The sequence below is a fragment of the Phyllobates terribilis genome, unplaced genomic scaffold, assembly GCF_046119375.1.
Source record: "Phyllobates terribilis strain yellow unplaced genomic scaffold, ASM4611937v1 Scaffold_4__5_contigs__length_816908805, whole genome shotgun sequence".
Classification (NCBI taxonomy): Eukaryota; Metazoa; Chordata; class Amphibia; order Anura; family Dendrobatidae; genus Phyllobates; species Phyllobates terribilis.
This window is the reverse complement of record NW_027362764.1, coordinates 717,864,539-717,882,662: the sequence shown is the minus strand read 5'-3', so window position 1 is coordinate 717,882,662 and position 18,124 is coordinate 717,864,539. Positions and strand designations below refer to the sequence as shown.

Here is an 18,124-nt window from a genome sequence, read left to right as displayed (position 1 = left end):
TTGTCAATTTTTCTTTTCCGTCCACATCTAGGGAGGTTAGTCACAGTGCCATGGGCTTTAAACTTCTTGATGACACTGCGCACGGAAGACACAGGAACATTCAGGTCTTTGGAGATGGACTTGTAGCCTTGAGATTGCTCATGCTTCCTCACAATTTGGTTTCTCAAGTCCTCAGACAGTTCTTTGGTCTTCTTTCTTTTCTCCATGCTCAAGGTGGTACACACAAGGACACAGGACAGAGGTTGAGTCAACTTTAATCCATGTTAACTGGCTGCAAGTGTGATTTAGTTATTACCAACACCTGTTAGGTGCCACAGGTGAGTTACAGGTGCTGTTAATTACACGAATTAGAGAAGCATCACATGATTTTTCAAACAGTGCCAATACTTTTGTCCACCCCCTTTTTTAGGTTTGGTGTGGAATTATATCCAATTTGGCTTTAGGACAATTCTTTTTGTGTTTTTTCATTGAAGACAAATTAAATGAAGATAATAAGACCAAAGAATTTGTGATTGCAATCATTTTCAGGAAGAAACTGACCATTATATGACAGAATTGCAGGGGTGCCAATACTTTTGGCCACCACTGTATGTAACATAGGTGACATGTATGTACACATGTATTCTAGTGTGGGAACCAGGGGCAGATATAGACAGAAGAGGGCCCTTGTACAAGAACAATATACGGGCCCTTTGCCAGCCAATAGGTCATCATAATGCCCAATTCCACCTGCTGGTAGTGGTCCCCTGTCCTCTTGGGTCCCTCTGCGGCTGCAGAGGTTGCATGAATGATATGTCCGCCCTTGATGCAACACATGTATTACATGTAATGTCTGTGTCGGTATACACAAAGTGTCAGTATTGGTCTGTAATATAAGAACACCAGTGTGGTATCTTTGTGAGATTTCATGAATGAAGCTGTGAAAAATATGACTTGATTTTTCACAGATTCATTCATGAAGAAATCAAAGCATGCTAAGTGTAGTTTTATCGCTACAGGGCCACAGGTTGGAGACTACTGATATACACTGTGTTTATACTGGTTCATATACAGTGAGGAAAATAAGTATTTGATACACTGCCGATTTTACAAGTTTTCCCACCTACAAAGAATGGAGAGATCTGTAATTTTTATCATAGGTACACTTCACCTGTGAGAGACAGAATCTAAACATAAAAACCAGAAAATCATTGTATAATTTTTACATAATTAATTTGCATTTTATTGCATGAAATAAGCATTTGATACAATAGAAAAACAGAACTTAATATTTGGTATAGAAACCTTTGTCTGCAATTACAGAGGTCAGATGTTTCCTGTAGTTCTTGACCGAGTCAGCACACACTGCAGCAGGGATTTTGGCCCTCTCCTCCATACTGATATTTTCCAGATCTTTAAGGTTTCATGGCTGTCGCTGGGCAACATTGAGTTTCACCTCCCTCCTAAGATTTTCTATCTGGTTCAGGTCTGGAGACTGGCTAGGCCACTCCAGGACCTTGAAATGCTTTTTATGGAGCCTCTACTTAGTTGCCCTGTCTGTGTGTTTCGGGTCATTGTCATGCTGGAAGACCCAGCCAACACCCATCTTCAATGCTCTTACTGAGGGAAGGAGGTTGTTGGCCAAAATCTCGCAATACATGACCCCATCAATTCTCCCTTCAATACGGTGCAGTCGTCCTGTCGCCTTTGCAGAAAAGCACCCCCCCAAAGTATGATGTTTCCCCCATCATGATTCATCGTTGGGACGGTGTTCTTGGGATTTTACTCCTTCTTCCTCCAAACACGGCGAGTGGATTTGATATCAAAAAGTTCTATATTGGTTTCATCTGACCACATGACCGTCTCCCATGGCTCTTCTGGATCATCCAGATGGTCACTGGCGAACTTCAAACTGGCCTGGACATGTGCTGGCGTGAGCAGGCGGAACTTGCGTTCCCTGCAGGATTTTAAATCAATGACGGCGTAGTGTGTTACTAAATGTAATGTTTGAGACTGTGGTCCCAGCTCTCTTCAAGTCATTGACCAGGTCCTCCCGTGTAGTTCTGGGCTGATTCCTGACCTTTCTCAGAATCATCCTTACCACACGAGGCAAGATTTAGCATGGGGCCCCAGAACGAGGAAGATTGACAGTCATCTTGTGTTTCTTCAATTTTCTAATAATTGTGCCAACAGTTGTTGCCTTCTCACCAAGCTGCTTGCTTACTGTCCTGTAGCCCATCCCAGCCTTGTGCAGGTCTACAATTTTGTCCCTGGTGTCCTTAGACAGCTCTTTGTTCTTGGCCATGGTGGAGAGGTTGGAGTGTGATTGATTGAGTGTGGACAGGTGTCTTTTATACAGGTAATGCGTTCAAACAGGTGCAATTAATATAGGTAATGAGTGCAGAGTAGGAGGGCCTCTTAAAGAAAAACTAACAGGTCTGTGAGAGTCAGAATTCTTGCTGGTTGGTAGGTGATCAAATACTTATTTCATGCAATAAAATGCAATTTAATTATTTAAATATCATATGTGATTTTCTGTTTTTTTTTCTAAGATTCTGTCTGGCACAGGTGAAGTGTACCTACGATAAAAATTAAAGACCTCTGCATTCTTTGTAGGTGGGAAACCTTGCAAAATCGGCAGAGTATCAAAACTTATTTTCGCCACTGTATGTATGAGTTCACTTATTCACAGAAAAAAAAAAGTTCTGCCAAAAAAATCAGTTTGGTTGACTAAGAGCCCCAAAAATCTTGATGAGTGATTGGATCTGGAATACAGTACTGTGCAAAAGCCTTCATTCGTCAGGGAGGCGACTGATGGCTCCAAATTTATTCTGAAGCAGGACAACAAACCCAAACATACAGTCAATGTCTAAAGGACTATCGTCAGCATAAAGAAGAACGAGAAGTTCTGGAAGTGATGATACGGCCCCCACAGAGCCATGATCTCAACATCATCCAGTCTGCTGGGATTACATGAAGAAACAGAAGGTTTTTCACAAGCGACATCCACAGAAGATCTGTGGTTAGTTCTCCAAGATGTTTGGAACAATCTCCCTGCCGAGTTCCTTAAAAACTGTGTGCAAGAAGAAGTGATGCTGTTTTGAAGACAAAGGGCGGTCACACCAAATATTGATGAGATTTAGATTTATCTTTGCTAAAAGACAAATATAAACTATTAATATTTCTATTTTTGAAAATATTCTTATGTTGTAGCATTTTTTCCACACCTGCCAAAAACTTTTACACAAGTCAATTGATCCCGATACAGACGGTCAGATGCACCTTACATACAGATCTACAAACACATACACATGACCCAGACACGTAGCAACCAGACAGGTGCACCCTGACAGATGTCACCAGTGATTCTTTGTTCCGTACTTAACAATCGGTTGCTAAGTAACTAATAGAACAAAACAATCCTTTACCTGGCTACTGCCAGAATTTATGACACTCTTATGCTTGTGAGGAACGAAAATACACCGCGTGCAGAATTATTAGGCAAATGCGTATTTTGATCACTTTGATACTTTTTATACAGGTTTTCCTACTCCAAGCTGCATAGGCTTGAGAGCCAACTACCAATTAAGTAAATCTGGGGATGTGCATCTCTGTAATGAGGAGGGGTGTTGTCTAATGACATCAACACCCTATATAAGGTGTGCTTAATTATTAGGCAACTTCTTTTCCTTTGGCAAAATGGGTCAGAAGAGAGATTTGACGGGCTCTGAAAAGTCCAAAATTGTGAGATGTCTTGCAGGGGGATGAATCAGCCTTGAAATTTCCAAACTTGTGAAGTGTGATCACCGAACAATCAAGCGTTTCATGGCAAATAGCCAGCAGGGTCACAAGAAGCGTGTTGGCCAAAGAAGACGCAAAATAACTGCCCATGAATTGAGGAAAATCAAGCGTGAAGCTGCGAAGATGCCATTCGCCACCAGTTTTACCATATTTCAGAGATGCAACGTTACTGGAGTATCAAAAAGCACAAGGTGTGCGATACTCAGGGACATGGCCAAGATAAGGAAGGCTGAAAAACGACCACCTTTGAACAAGAAACATAAGATAAAACGTCAAGAATGGGCCATGAAATATCTTAAGACTGATTTTTCAAAGGTTTTATGGACTGATGAAATGAGAGCGACTCTTGATGGGCCAGATGGATGGGCCAGAGGTTGGATCTGTTAAGGGCAGAGAGCTCCACTCCGACTCAGACGCCAGCAAGGTGGAGGTGGGGTACTGGTATGGGCTGGTATCATCAAAGATGAACTTGTGGGACCTTTTTGGGTTGAGGATGGAGTGAAGCTCAACTCCCAGACCTACTACCAGTTTCTGGAAGACAACTTCTTCAAGCAGTGGTACAGGAAGAAGTCAGTATCGTTCAAGAAAAACATGATTTTCATGCAGGACAATGCTCCATCACATGCATCCAACTACTCCACAGCATGGCTGGCCAGTAAAGGTCTAAAAGAAGAAAAAATAATGACATGGTCCCCTTGTTCACCTGATCTGAACCCCATATAGAACCTGTGGTCCATCATAAAATGTGAGATCTACAGGGAGGGAAAACAGTACACCTCTCGGAACAGTGTCTGGGAGGCTGTGGTGGCTGCTGCACGCAATGTTGATTGAAAACAGATCAAGCAACTGACTGAATCTATGGATGGAAGGTTGTTGAGTGTCATCATAAAGAAAGGTGGCTATATTGATCACTAATTTTTTTGGTTTTTGTTTTTGCATGTCAGAAATGTTTATTTCTAAATTTTGTGCACTGATATTGGTTTACCTGGTGAAAATAAACAAGTGAGATGGGATTATATTTGTTTTTTATTAAGTTGCCTAATAATTCTGCACAGTAATAGTTACCTGCACAAACAGATATCCTCCTAAGATAGCCAAATCTAAAAAAAAACACTCCAACTTCCAAAAATATTACGCTTGGGTATTTATGAGTCTTTTGGGTTGATTGAGGACATAGTTGTTGATCACTAATAAAAATAATCCTCTAAAATACAACTTGCCTAATAATTCTGCACACAGTGTATGTTTTAAAGAGAAACAATACTCTAAATTTGATTAAAATTCAGTTAATCACCTAAAGAGAACCTGTCACATCTCCTAAAATGTCTCTTTTAGAAAATAGTGAGTTTTCAGCATAAAATAAACTGGAGCTTCCTTTGTAGAATAATACATTGTGTCGTCCCCCGACTATTCTTCTAAATGGCAGGTCCCTGTACATGCTGACGCTATCCAATCAGTGCTGAGAATGCCAGCCTGTGCAGGAACACACCTCTTTGACAAGTGAAATGGTAACACCCAGTTGTTTAAATTTATTAATATATTTCCAGGAGGCATAACAGAGAAACAGCATAAGAAGAAGTTATAAGAAAAGATGCTCCAGAATAGTTATTTTATAGGGAATATAAATATTTTCTAAAACAGACATGTCACGAGAAGTGAAAAGTCCCATTTAATTGCATTCTAAAGAAGATGAATCTTGGGAGATTTTGAAGTATACAACAGATGCAGGTTTATACCGGAAAACAGACAGCAGATGACACCACAGGCGGACATAGACAAAAGAGGGCCCCTGTGCAAGAACAGCAAATGGGCCCTTGGCAATCCAATAGCTCATTATAATACAAAATTCCACCTGCACAATCCTGGTCCCTATCTTGTAGTAATGTCCCATCCTGGTCCCCATCTTGTAGTAATGTCCCACTCTGGTCCCCATCTTGTAGTAATGTCCCATCCTGGTCCCCATCTTGTACTAATGTCCCATCCTGGTCTCCATCTTATAGCAATGTTCCATCCTGGTCCCCATCTTGTAGTAATGTCCCATCCTGGTCCCCACCTAGTTGTAACGTCCCATCCCGATCCCCACCTTGTAGTAATGTCCCCATCCTGGTCCCCATCTTGTAGTAATGTCCCATCCTTGTCCCCATCTTGTAGTCATGTCCCATCCTAATCCCCATCTTGTAGTAATGTTCCATCCTGATCTCATCATGTAGTAATGTACAATCCTGGTCCCCATCTTGTAGTAATGTCGCATCCTGGTCCCCATCTTATAGTTATGTGCCCATCCTGATCCACATCTGGTAGTAATGTCCTCATCCTGGTCCCATCTTGTAGTAATGTCCCCCATCCTGGTCCCCATCTTGTAGTAATGTCCCATCTTGATCCCCATCTTGTAGTAATGTCCCATCCTGATCCCCATCTTGTAGTAATGTCCCATCCTGATCCCCATCTTGTAGTAATGTCCCATCCTGGTCCCCATCTTATAGTAATGTCCCATCCTGAGCCCCATCTTGTAGTAATGTCCCATCCTGATCCCCATCTTGTAGTAATGTTCCCATCTTGTAGTAATGTCCCATCCTGGTCAGCATCTTGTAGTAATGTCCCATCCTGGTCCGCATCTTGTAGTAATGTCCCATCCTGATCCCCATCTTGTAGTAATGTCCCATCCTGGTCCCCATCTCGTAGTAATTAGTAATGAGCAAGCACGCTTGGGAATAATGTTATCCAAGCATGCTCGGGTGTTATTCAAGTCTTCAATCTTGGGCTAGCTCAATTAATATGTTTGAGTCCCCGCCGCTGCATTTTCCGCTGCTATTAGACAGCCGGAACACATGCGGGGATTTGCCGGTTTATTAGGCAATCCCCGCATGTCGAACATGCGTAGTACCATTAGACTGCCGTTGTAGCACTTACCAGATAACCCTGGAATGCATGGTTTTGCCATCCTGTATATATATATATATATATATATATATATATATATATATATATATATAGTAATGTCCCCACCTGCTTTGGAGGTGGTAGTGACTCCCTTACATCTTGGGCCCCTGTGCGGCTGTACAGTTTGCACCGATAATATGTGTTAATTATTAGAGTTTGATAATACTGCAACTCTCTGCTTTGTGTTTTTCAGTTTTTCCTGTAATCCTCCATGCTGAGATGATGAAGATAATAGTTGCTGTATGTCTCAAGTTAAAATGCATTCTCTCACAATATCTAAGTGAAAGCAGAAATCTGCAACAGGAAATAGTTGGAGAGTGATAATTTCTGCATGGATCTCCTATATCTGTTGCTCTGCTTGCCCTTTAAATGTAGGTGTTTTTTAGCCCAGAAGAAGACATGTTTGTCCATTTAGTTGTAGGCTTGTAGCCCAAAAGTGGCATGTTAGGCAGAGTAGTTACCCATCAGGGGGAGGTTACCTTGCCGTGGTTGATGGGCACACATGAATTGGCCAATTTATGCGCTAAAAACCTTCATTGTTTGTAAGTACTTGTTGCTAAGCAAAACAGTTTAGATCTAATATTTTCATCGTTAAGATGTATCTTGGCCATATGGAGTGCTGCTGCATTTTTTTGATATATTTTATAGTTACGGCAGCTGGCACGAGTTAACACTAGGAGGTGCTGGTCAGGTTTTTCTGGTTTGTGTTGCTTTTATTATATACTTTCAGCAACATTAGAGAGGGTGTCCACTACATTTGCATTGATAACCTATCCTTAGGATAGGCTATGAATGTCTGATTGACTAGGGTCTGACGTCCGGCACCCCCAATGATCAACTGTTGTAAGTGTCGGCGGCAGCGGCGGCCGCTGGCCTGAAGCATTCACTTGCAGAGCTGCTCCGTCTTCTGATAGTGGCCGCCGCAGGGTATTACACATCCACCTCCTATTGATTTGAATTGGAGGCGGATGTGCAGTACCAAGCCTCGGCCACTATCAGAAGACGGAGCAGCTCGGCAACTGAGTACTTGAGGCCAGTGGCCTCCACTGCCCACACCGATAACAGCTGATCGGCGGGGGTGCCGGAAGTCGTATCCCGGCCGATCAGACATTGATGTCCCATCCTAAGGATGGATCATCAATTCTGAAGGAGTGGACAACCTCTTTAAATAGAAATGGCCATACATGAGATAGTTGTCGGCAGAACGTTACCAACTGAAATGCCATTAGCCAATATTTGCCAAGGCTCTGCATCTGATTTCTGGAATACGTTGCACAAAAATATATACTGTATATTTTTAGAAAAATTTATGAAAGAAGTTGTTCGGCCTTGGGGTACAAATCTGCAGTTACTCTATGTGACTGTAGACTTGTGAATTCTCACAGGGAGTGTACTGAGCACTGTGGGGATTCTCCGGTGTCGGTGTGGGAGAGGCGGGCGCGTGACTGCAAGTATGTGATTAGCCTACATGAGGTCATGTGCCAACTAGTCGTGTTCGGCCTCACTCAATACACTTATATTGCATAAATATGAAAGAAAAGTAGGAGAATGTTTCAGTAAATATCAGCAAATGATGTGTATTTCCCCCACAGATACAGTCAGAGATTCATACAATCGGAGATGGCTGCTTTACGCCATATAGTTTCTGTGTTAATTCAGTAGTCAGCTTAGTTGGAACCAAGCCCAAAATGGACTCTTAACCAACAAGGGTGATACTAGTGCCCTCTCATGGTTACACATAGCCATAACCTAAGTTTCTTTTACTGTTGTTTTTAGTAGTTGTTTGTTGTAGGATTTAGGTTGTAGTCTCCATTTTGGCTTGTGGACTGGTGTGGTAATAATTTTCTCTCTTTATAAGTTCTGGTCAAGTATTGTGAACCTGTTGCTGCCCACCTGGCACTAAATAAATAACATTATCCAGCAGTGGGAAAGATGACGTTTTGCCCTCAAAACAGTTGGATGCTTCCTCTACGATAAGCTATTATCATGAGCCTAGCTTAACTAAACTCCATCACACATATGGTCAATTTGGTAGTAAGATTAAAAGTTTGAATGTGGAGACAACCAAATTCTGGAATGATTTTTCGACAACAAGGAAACCCAACGAAGCTCCCGAAAATACTTCTCTTTGCAATTGTATGTTGTATGATGGTCATCATACAGGTATGGTGATATCAGTGGTTGAAGTTGCACAAGTGCCCCGGAGGGGACCAAAAACTGTCCTCCTGTTCCATATATATAAGAAGATAGTACCATAAATTATGCAGGATAGTTGAGGGACCCTGTTACAGATTTTTCATTGGAGCCAAGGAGCTTCACTTTGCACCGCAATCATATTAAAAACATCAGAGTTTTGTAGGCAGATGGACACATGGAGCACAAAACTTAATGGGGCAAAATTTACTATCCCTATTTATTTTTTAAGACTGCAAAAACTTACCGTACATGTCTGCTATTGATGACCTGTCCTGTAGATAGGTCATCAATACCATATGCCCACTTATATCTTATGCATGGTGTATTCCTTGTTGACACTTGCACATTGGAATAGATTTACCAATTCTGCACCTGTTATACCTGCAACATATCATGGACTGTAAAGTAGTGTCAATGTGAGAATGGAAAACCTTTCTAATAATGTAGTGTGTGTTCCAGCACTTCCTTCTGCAAATTGCTTCTTCAGACAGGAAGAGCTCTTTCTTCTGGACACCATATCCACCAGTGAGTTAGTGAAACCCTCCAACATCTACATATAGAAAAAAACAAAGAGCAATCCTCAACCCTCCACCTGTAATGAAAAAAATGGAGGAACTCATGCAGCGTTGGCAAACTTTAAAAGGGAACTTGTCAGCAAGGTTAAAGACCACAAACTTCTTGACATGCAGGACAGTGATGACTTAAGATTCAGTATACGTAAGCAACCTTTGATCACGGTTTTGAAAATGGCAGTAAGAAGCCACAAAGGCGGAGCCGCTCTCTAAAACAGTCAAGCTGGCTGGCCATTCTCTTTGCTTGATAAGAGATCCCACTGGCTGGGAGAGTCATAAAAATCTGTCACGCAAGGTGTGGGAAAGACTAAGTCCAACACAAAGGGAAGAGGGGGAGGAAGCCCAAACACTAGGGAAAGGAGAAGTGGAAACCCCTAGGCAGATCTAATATCACCCTATATAGATTCCACACCTATCGCCCAGCAGGACCCTAAACTCTGTATGTCCCTAGAGCTTGGCCCTAGAAAGGGAGGGGGAGGGGTGAGCACTGGTCAGGCTCCACTACAAACTAAAGACAACAAGGTAGACAAACAAAGGGGATAAACTTAGCTTGAGCAGACACCAGAGGAGAAACGCCAACTGTCCTCAAAGGGCACCAGAGAACAAGCCAGCCAACAACTAGTGCTCCAAGCATGCACAAAGGTACATACAGTAGGGAAAAAAAGTATTTAGTCAGCCACCAATTGTGCAAGTTCTCCCACTTAAAAAGATGAGAGAGGCCTGTAATTGACATCATAGGTAGACCTCAACTATGAGACACAAAATGAGAAAACAAATCCTGAAAATCATATTGTCTTATTTGGAAAGAAATTTTTTAAAATTTTGGTGGAAAATAAGTATTTGGTCACCTACAAAAGTTCATCTTAATACTTTGTTATATATCCTTTGTTGGCAATGACAGAGGTCAAACGTTTTCTGTAAGTCTTCACAAGGTTGGCACACACTGTTGCTGGTATGTTGGCCCATTCCTCCATGCAGATCTCCTCTAGAGCAGTAATGTTTTGGGGCTGTCGTTGGGCAACATGGACTTTCAACTCCCTCCAAAGGTTTTCTATAGGGTTTAGATCTGGAGACAGGCTAGGCCACTCCAGGACCTTGAAATGTTTCTTATGAAGCCACTCCTTCATTGCCCTGGCGGTGTGCTTGGGATCATTGTCATGCTGAAAGACCCAGCCACGTTTCATCTTCAGTGCACTGGCTGATGGAAGGAGGTTTGCACTCAAAATCTCACGATACATGGCCCCATTCATTCTTTCATGTACACGAATCAGTCGTCCTGGTCCCTTATCAGAGAAACAGCCCCAAAGCATGATGTTGCCACCCCCATGCTTCACAGTAGGTATGGTGTTCTTTAAATGCAACTCAGCATTCTTTCTCCTCCAAACTAGACGAGTTGTGTTTCTACCAAACAGTTCTACTTTGGTTTCATCTGACTATATGACATTCTCCCAATACTCTTCTGGATCATTCAAATGCTCTCTAGCAAACTTCAGATGGCCCCGGACATGTAATGGCTTAAGCAGGGGGACATGTCTGGCACTGCAGGATCTGAGTCCCTGGCGGCGTAGTGTGTTACTGATGGTAGCCTGTGTAACGTTGGTCCCAGCTCTCTGCAGGTCATTCACTAGGTCCCCTAGTGAAGATTCAGTCTTCCCAGCCTGGTGCAGGGCTACAATTTTGTTTCTGGTGTCCTTCAACAGCTCCTTGGTCTTCACCATAGTGGAGTTTGGAGTGTGACTGTTTGAGGTTGCGGACAGGTGTCTTTTATACTGATAACAAGTTCAAACAGGTGCCAGTACTGCAGGTAATGAGTGGAGGACAGAGGAGCCTCTTAAAGAAGAAGTTACAGGTCTGTGAGAGCCAGAAGTCTTGCTTGTTTGTAGGTGACTAAATACTTATTTTCCACCAAAATTTGAAAAAAAATTTCTTTACAAATCAGACAATGTGATTTTCAGGATTTGTTTTCTCATTTTGTCTCTCATAGTTGAGGTCTACCTATGATGTAAATTACAGGCCTCTCTCATCTTTTTAAGTGGGAGAACTTGCACAATTGGTGGCTGACTAAATACTTTTTTTTCCCCACTGTAGAAGTATCACCGGCGATTGCCTGGAGCAAACTGAGTTCTCTTAACTCCATGCAAGGGTGTGTCAATCAGCAGCAGGAGGGAGGTCGCCGCTGGGTCTTAAAAGAAGAAGGATTAAGAAGGTGTCTGCAATGCCAAGCGAAGTGACCTTCTACAGCCAGATCCAGAGCGACTGTCTATTACACCTGACACACCGGTGATACAATCCTCCTCCAGCAGCACCCACCTCCAACCAGAATGAAGACCATTACTCTGAACCAGATAACTGGTTGGTGACCAATTGGGTGATTAATTCTTGCTGATAGTTTCCCTTAAAAGTAGTATTAGGCTTAATGCCCTCAAGCGGAGACATCAGTGGACCAAGATGTAGAAATAATAAAAAAGTCCACATAAGTGGTACCAGAACCATGCTTAGTGGAGAAGATACGGAAAATGTAAAAAGTATACTGCACACTGAGAACTCAGGTACTGTTTCCTTCAACCTACAGAATGTAGCCATAATATGGCGCCCAGGAGGGATGCATCTAAGGGAGTAGGGCAACTGAGGCATACAATGGATGTCAGGGGTCACCAATAAGCCACTTTTTTTCCACTAAGGTATTTAGATACATGCTGTACATTGAATCTGTGGGTCTGGAAGAAGGAAAGCGCCCATAGATGTTTATGAGGTCCTATCATACCTCTGTATGTACGGATTTTCTTCCTGAATTTTGTTCTGACAGATTCCATATCATATACCATGCTTTACATGGGCAGTATCTGGCAGCACAAGGGGTGCAAGTGTCTCTGCAGCATTCACGCCTCTAGCGTATTCATGAGGCCCCTACTCAACCTTTCAACCCACCATGTAAATTGACACAATGAGACACCATAATAACGAATCTGTGATGCCAACTAACAGGATCACCTCTCTGCCTCGATCCTTAGCAGAAACCTAATGTAGCCGAGTGAGAAAGTATCTGCTATCACTTTTTCTATGTAACAGATGGCCCAAAAGTAATAGCAGAAGCCCTGAAAAGGGTCATTGCTACTGTACATTAAACATTTATATGACAGAAGGCTGAGGCAGGAAAATACAGTAAATTTCAAGCAGACGTTCACGTGTTCGAGGGACATGTTCAAAAACCCCACTCTCTCCGTATGTGTAGTGTGGATAGAATTCCCCAAAGATGTCGATTGTCAGCAACATAATAACAGGTAACAAGAATCGAGCGTCAGAACATAACAAAAGTCCAGTGATGTGTGAGGTCCTAAAAGATGTTCCGTGTACTTCATTGTGCTTCATTAAATCGGTAATATCAGTTTCCACAACACTAGCTGCCTTTTTTTTCTAAAACTAAGTGTCTCGGAAATCTGAGAAGTAACACTGTGTGCCGTTACTTGGAGCGGAGTTTTGAGAGAATATTGGCACATGTAAATATTGGTCAGGGTTGTGCAACCCCATTATTTACAGGGAAAACAGCCCTTAAAAAGGGACATGAACTTTTTTTTTTTCAGGTTTAACACTACAGAACACTGACAAACGCTATTCATTATAACAAATTAAAATTCTATTGTTTACAAAAATAATATTAGAGTTGAGCAGACATATCGGTAGTCATTGGCCACTGGACCGGAGCACTGTGAACCTTCTACTATCCCCGGCACATCTTCTTATTACGTAGCCCCTGCAAATGATGTTTTTAGGCTTACTAACCAAATAGTAGGAGGTTTGTTGTGCTTTGGTTCACCGGCCATGGACTACTAGCATAGCCACTGGACCATAATCCTGCAAATTTAGCTCAACGCTAAAAATTATTACAGATTCGCCTAGATTCCAAAAAGAACATCTTGATTGTACTCTTAAAATGCGGGTACCATTTGGCCCTCATTGTATGGATTCATTCCATTCTGTACTGTAATGATACAATCAAAGTTAAAGGGATTGTCCATCTGCTAAAAATTTTAAAAGAAAGTTCAGAATCGTATAAAGTAATAATAATACGAAAGTAATGCTCAGCTTATCGATCCTCTGCTGCTCCCGTTCTGATACATCCCTGGTTTCCCGCCAGTCTCTGTGCTTCTTTTGCTCAGTCATGTGATCAACATGTCACCATTACTGCCAGAGACTGGCTGCAGTGGTCACGTGTCATACAGAGCAAGAGGTACAGAACTGTTTTCTTTAATTTTGACTCCATCTGGACAGACGTGATTGACTGCAGTGGTGCCAAGGCTGCATAAATGGAGCGGAATATACAAAGACTGGAAGGTCGACCCAGGAAGTACTGGAACATGATCGGTGGGGGATTGATAATGTAAATATAACTTTTTTATTATTAAAATCTGTTTTTATTCTGTCCAATCGACCCAAGGGTAAGGCTGGTTCAAAAGGTCTGTTTCCAGAAATAGCGCCACTATTGTTCATATATTGAGTCTGCAACTGCAACTCAAAAGTAAATATCAGACAAAGCCTGTTAACTAAAGAGGCGCTGAACCTGACAACAACCCTAAATATCTTCCCCATGGTCGCTATATTCCGGACGATGACGGTGGAGACAACCACTATGGTGCCGAATATTGGCTTAAGCCACCTAAGATGTTCTATGGTGTTCCCTGGCTTGATTTAAAGAGGGACTGGGTAAAAGTGCTTACCCTTTTCCAGAGACAGTGCCACTCCTATCAATAGGCTAGCCTATATCTATTATTGAATGGATCTGGGTGACAATACTAGTCTATTAAGAAAGAAAGAAGCCATGTTATTTAAAGCATTGTCAGAAAAGGCATCTGCCCCATTTGTCCTCCACCAACCATCTCAATCTTCTTCTCTTACAAATTGCGTAGATGTATGCCTTGGTTTCAGCTATGGCATTATAGAATCATAGAATGGTAGAGTTGGAAGGGACCTCCTGGGTCATCTGGTCCAACCCCCTGCTCAAAGCAGGATTCACTAGATCATCTCAGACAGATGTCTGTCCAGCCTCTGTTTGAAGACGTCCATTGAAGGGGAACTCACCACCTCTCGTGGCAGCCTGTTCCACTCATTAATCACCCTAACTGTCAACAAGTTTTTTCTAATATCTAATCTGTGTCTCCTCCCATTTAGTTTCATCCCATTGCTTCTAGTCTTTCCTTGTGCAAATGAGAATAAAGATGATCCTTCTACAATGTGACAGCCCTTGACATATTTGTAGACAGCTATTAAGTCTCCTCTCAGTCTTCTTTTTTGCAAGCTAAACATTCCCAAATCCTGCAACCGTTCCTCATAGGACATGGTTTGCAGACCAGTCACCATTCTGGTCGCTCTTCTCTGAACTTGCTCCAGTTTGTCTATGTCTTTTTTAAAATGTGGTGCCCAAAACTGTACACAGTATTCCAGATGAGGTCTGACCAAAGAGGAGTAAAGACCGATAATGACTTCACGTGATCTAGACTGTATGCTTCTGTTAATACATCCCAGAATTGTATTTGCCTTTTTTGCTGCTGCATCACACTGTTGACTCATGTTCAGTCTATGATCTATTAGTATACCTAAGTCTTTTTCACATGTACTGTTGCTTAGCTCTATTCCTCCCATTCTGTATATGCTTTTTTCATTTTTATTGCCCAGATGTAGTACTTTGCATTTTTCCCTGTTAAAAACCATTCTGTTGGTTGCTGCCCACTGCTCCAGTTTATTTAGGTCTTTTTGAATCCTCTCTCTCTCTTCTCTAGTATTAGCTATCCCTCCTAGCTTTGTGTCATCAGCAAATTTAATCAGTTTACCCTCAATTCCTTCATCTAAATCATTGATAAAGATGTTGAACAATACAGGTCCCAGGACGGAGCCCTGTGGTACCCCACTTGAGACATTCATCCAGCTGGATGTGAAGCCATTTACAACCACCCTTTGAGTCCGATCACTAAGCCAGTTATGAATCCACCTAACAGTTGCCTGGTCCATTGCATACTTGGTCATTTTTTCAATAAGGATGGTGTGAGATACTTTGTCAAATGCTTTGCTGAAGTCAAGATATACTATATCTACAGCATTTCCCTGATTATTCTACAGCATTTCCCATTATTTAGGAAATGTATTATTTTGACACTATATAGCGCTATTATTTGGGCACTGTTAAAGTAGTGCTGTTATTTGCTATAAATATGTAATTTTTTTTCCCTGGTATAGATGCCACCGTTCTCCTGAAACTGGTTTTCTTTGGTTCCTGCACCTCTCCGTTCCTAAGCTATGGCCAGGTCTTCCCTTTATATAAATCTAGTTTTTTTATCTAAGTAGGTGTGGTTTCAACTCTTCTCTATGGTTGTCTTCTTGAAGACCACACCCCTTTGTATAAAAAGACTAAATTTATATAGAGGGAAAAAGAGGCCATATCTCAGGAATGGAGGGGTGCAGGAACAAAAGAAAAATAATGCCGGATTCAGGAGAACAGCAGCATTTACACCAGGGTAAAAGATTACATATTTATTGAAAGGGACAGAGCCTCTTTATATTGTGTTATACATTTATTTCATGGTGCTGCTATGTGGGCATTATATGAAAATTAGCACTGTATGATGTTGTTATTATTTCCTTCTAAAGAAATGATGGAGGAAAAGGGTGACACGTGTTTTACCTACAATTTTCCATGGACCATGCGTTAGCATGAGTACATCTCCAGACACACAAGCCACACTGATCACTAAGGCAAATTGCTTTAGGCCACTGTAGCCTGATATGGTTTGTAGTTTGACTGCTGAAATAAGTTCAAAATGGAGATATGACAGCTACGCCTCCCAGCCGCCTGTTTTTTTACTTGTGGGTTAAAAAGTGGGTTAAAATTGGGCTAAAAAGTGGGAATGACTTTCTTAGATGAATTAGGGGAGACTAAACTGCTGTTTGGGGCCCAGGAAAAAATGAGCCTAAACTCAACTTTGTGCCACCACCCACCTTTGATCCACTATTTGGTACAAATTTGTCTTGGTTCCCATCAAGGCGCCCTTAGTTCCATATACTTTTAAATACTTAGACCCCAATTATTACCCTTACCCATAAACCAGTGGGTCACTGTGCTTGGAAAGAGGAATAAGAATATGCAATAGAATAGATAATGGAAGTAGATGGTCCTAACTCTCCCGAAGCATCTGGGAGGTTCTCAGAAAAAGTGGAGACAATCGCTTTGTTAACTTAGGAATCCAGTCCAGTGTGTGGGTGGGGGTTTTGTAAACAACATCTATTTTTTGGCCTGGGACACCTCAAATTTGCCAATGTTTCCAAAAAATTGGGACAGCCACAGCAATGTTGGGACAATTGGTATCGATGGAAGAGTGGGCAAATTTAGCCTAAATTTTCAGGAAAACTTTTTGACAGTGAGGGTGATTAATGAGTGGAACAGGCTGCCACGAGAGATGGTGCGTTCTCCTTCAATGGAAGTCTTCAAACAGATCCTGGACAGACATCTGTCTGAGATGGTTTAGTGAATCCAGCTTTGAGCAGGGGGTTGGACACGATGACCCTGGAGGTCCCCTCCAACTCTAACATTCTATGATTCTATGAAAACTTTCACAGGGACTTTTCTGTATAACAACGCTATGATGCTCCATCATGGGATGAAGCTCCAATATCCAAATGAACATTCATGGGGCATAGAAGCGGTGTGGCATTTAAAAGGTGGTGGGGTTATGTGGAGAAAAAAGTTTTGTGCCTCCTGGACAGATATTATCAAAAATTGGTAAGTATGTTAAACAGGGACTTTAGGCACCTTGATCATTTGCTTATTTTTCCCATAGTGGCGCCAAGTGTATATTACTTTACTCAAAAAGGAAAAAAACTGTAAAAATAAACCACGTCTAATGAAGAAGCCTCCATATCAGACGTATTCACTCTTTTGGGTTCCGTGTTGTGTGAAATCTATACAGCGAGTAATAAAGAAGATGCACTCTTCCCATCTTGACGACCTTAATATATTCAGCTTTACAGTGATTCTCTCATCCATTCATGCAATCACCACCCACTGACTCTCTCATTTACTATGGGAACAATGAGTCCTTTCATTCAGGATACACAGTCACTAGTTGAGTGACTCACATTTGACAACGCCATCACAACTGATTAGCAAACACATAAGCATAGAGCAAAATACCCTGACAATAAAATGAAGGTATGACTAGCTAGAAACACGTTAGGGAGAGATAATGTTTATGTTGGTTTTGCACGTACCCACATGTTATTCCCATTGAAGTGCATCCGACAGCTACGTAGGTTTGTACTATACCAGTATTCATGAGGAGAGTTTCCACGTGTCAACAGACTGAGGAGGCACGACTGACAACCCAACAGACATCGATGGGCTTTACAACACATTTCGATGGGCAGATGGAGCCCTTAAAGGGGTACAATGTGAGCTAACAGGCAAAACCAGACCCTAAAATTGAAAAACAAAAGGTCCCCCCAGGACCAGACTTACTGATAGGCACGTGTCTGACAAAATTAGATACTAGTATGGTGCACAGTAATAAAGGGGTGATCTTATGTGGCAGAACACAAAGTCTGTATATATGCCCGAATAAAGTCGGTCCAAACTGATCCAGACCAAAATT

The 18,124-nt window shown here is 41.9% G+C and overlaps 1 protein-coding gene across 42 annotated transcripts in view; it reads right to left on the bottom strand.

Moving 5' to 3' along the window:
* The window catches only part of RIMS2 (regulating synaptic membrane exocytosis 2), a 659,880-nt gene that overhangs the window by 609,563 nt on the left and 32,193 nt on the right, over positions 1-18,124 (bottom strand). The window lies entirely within an intron of this gene.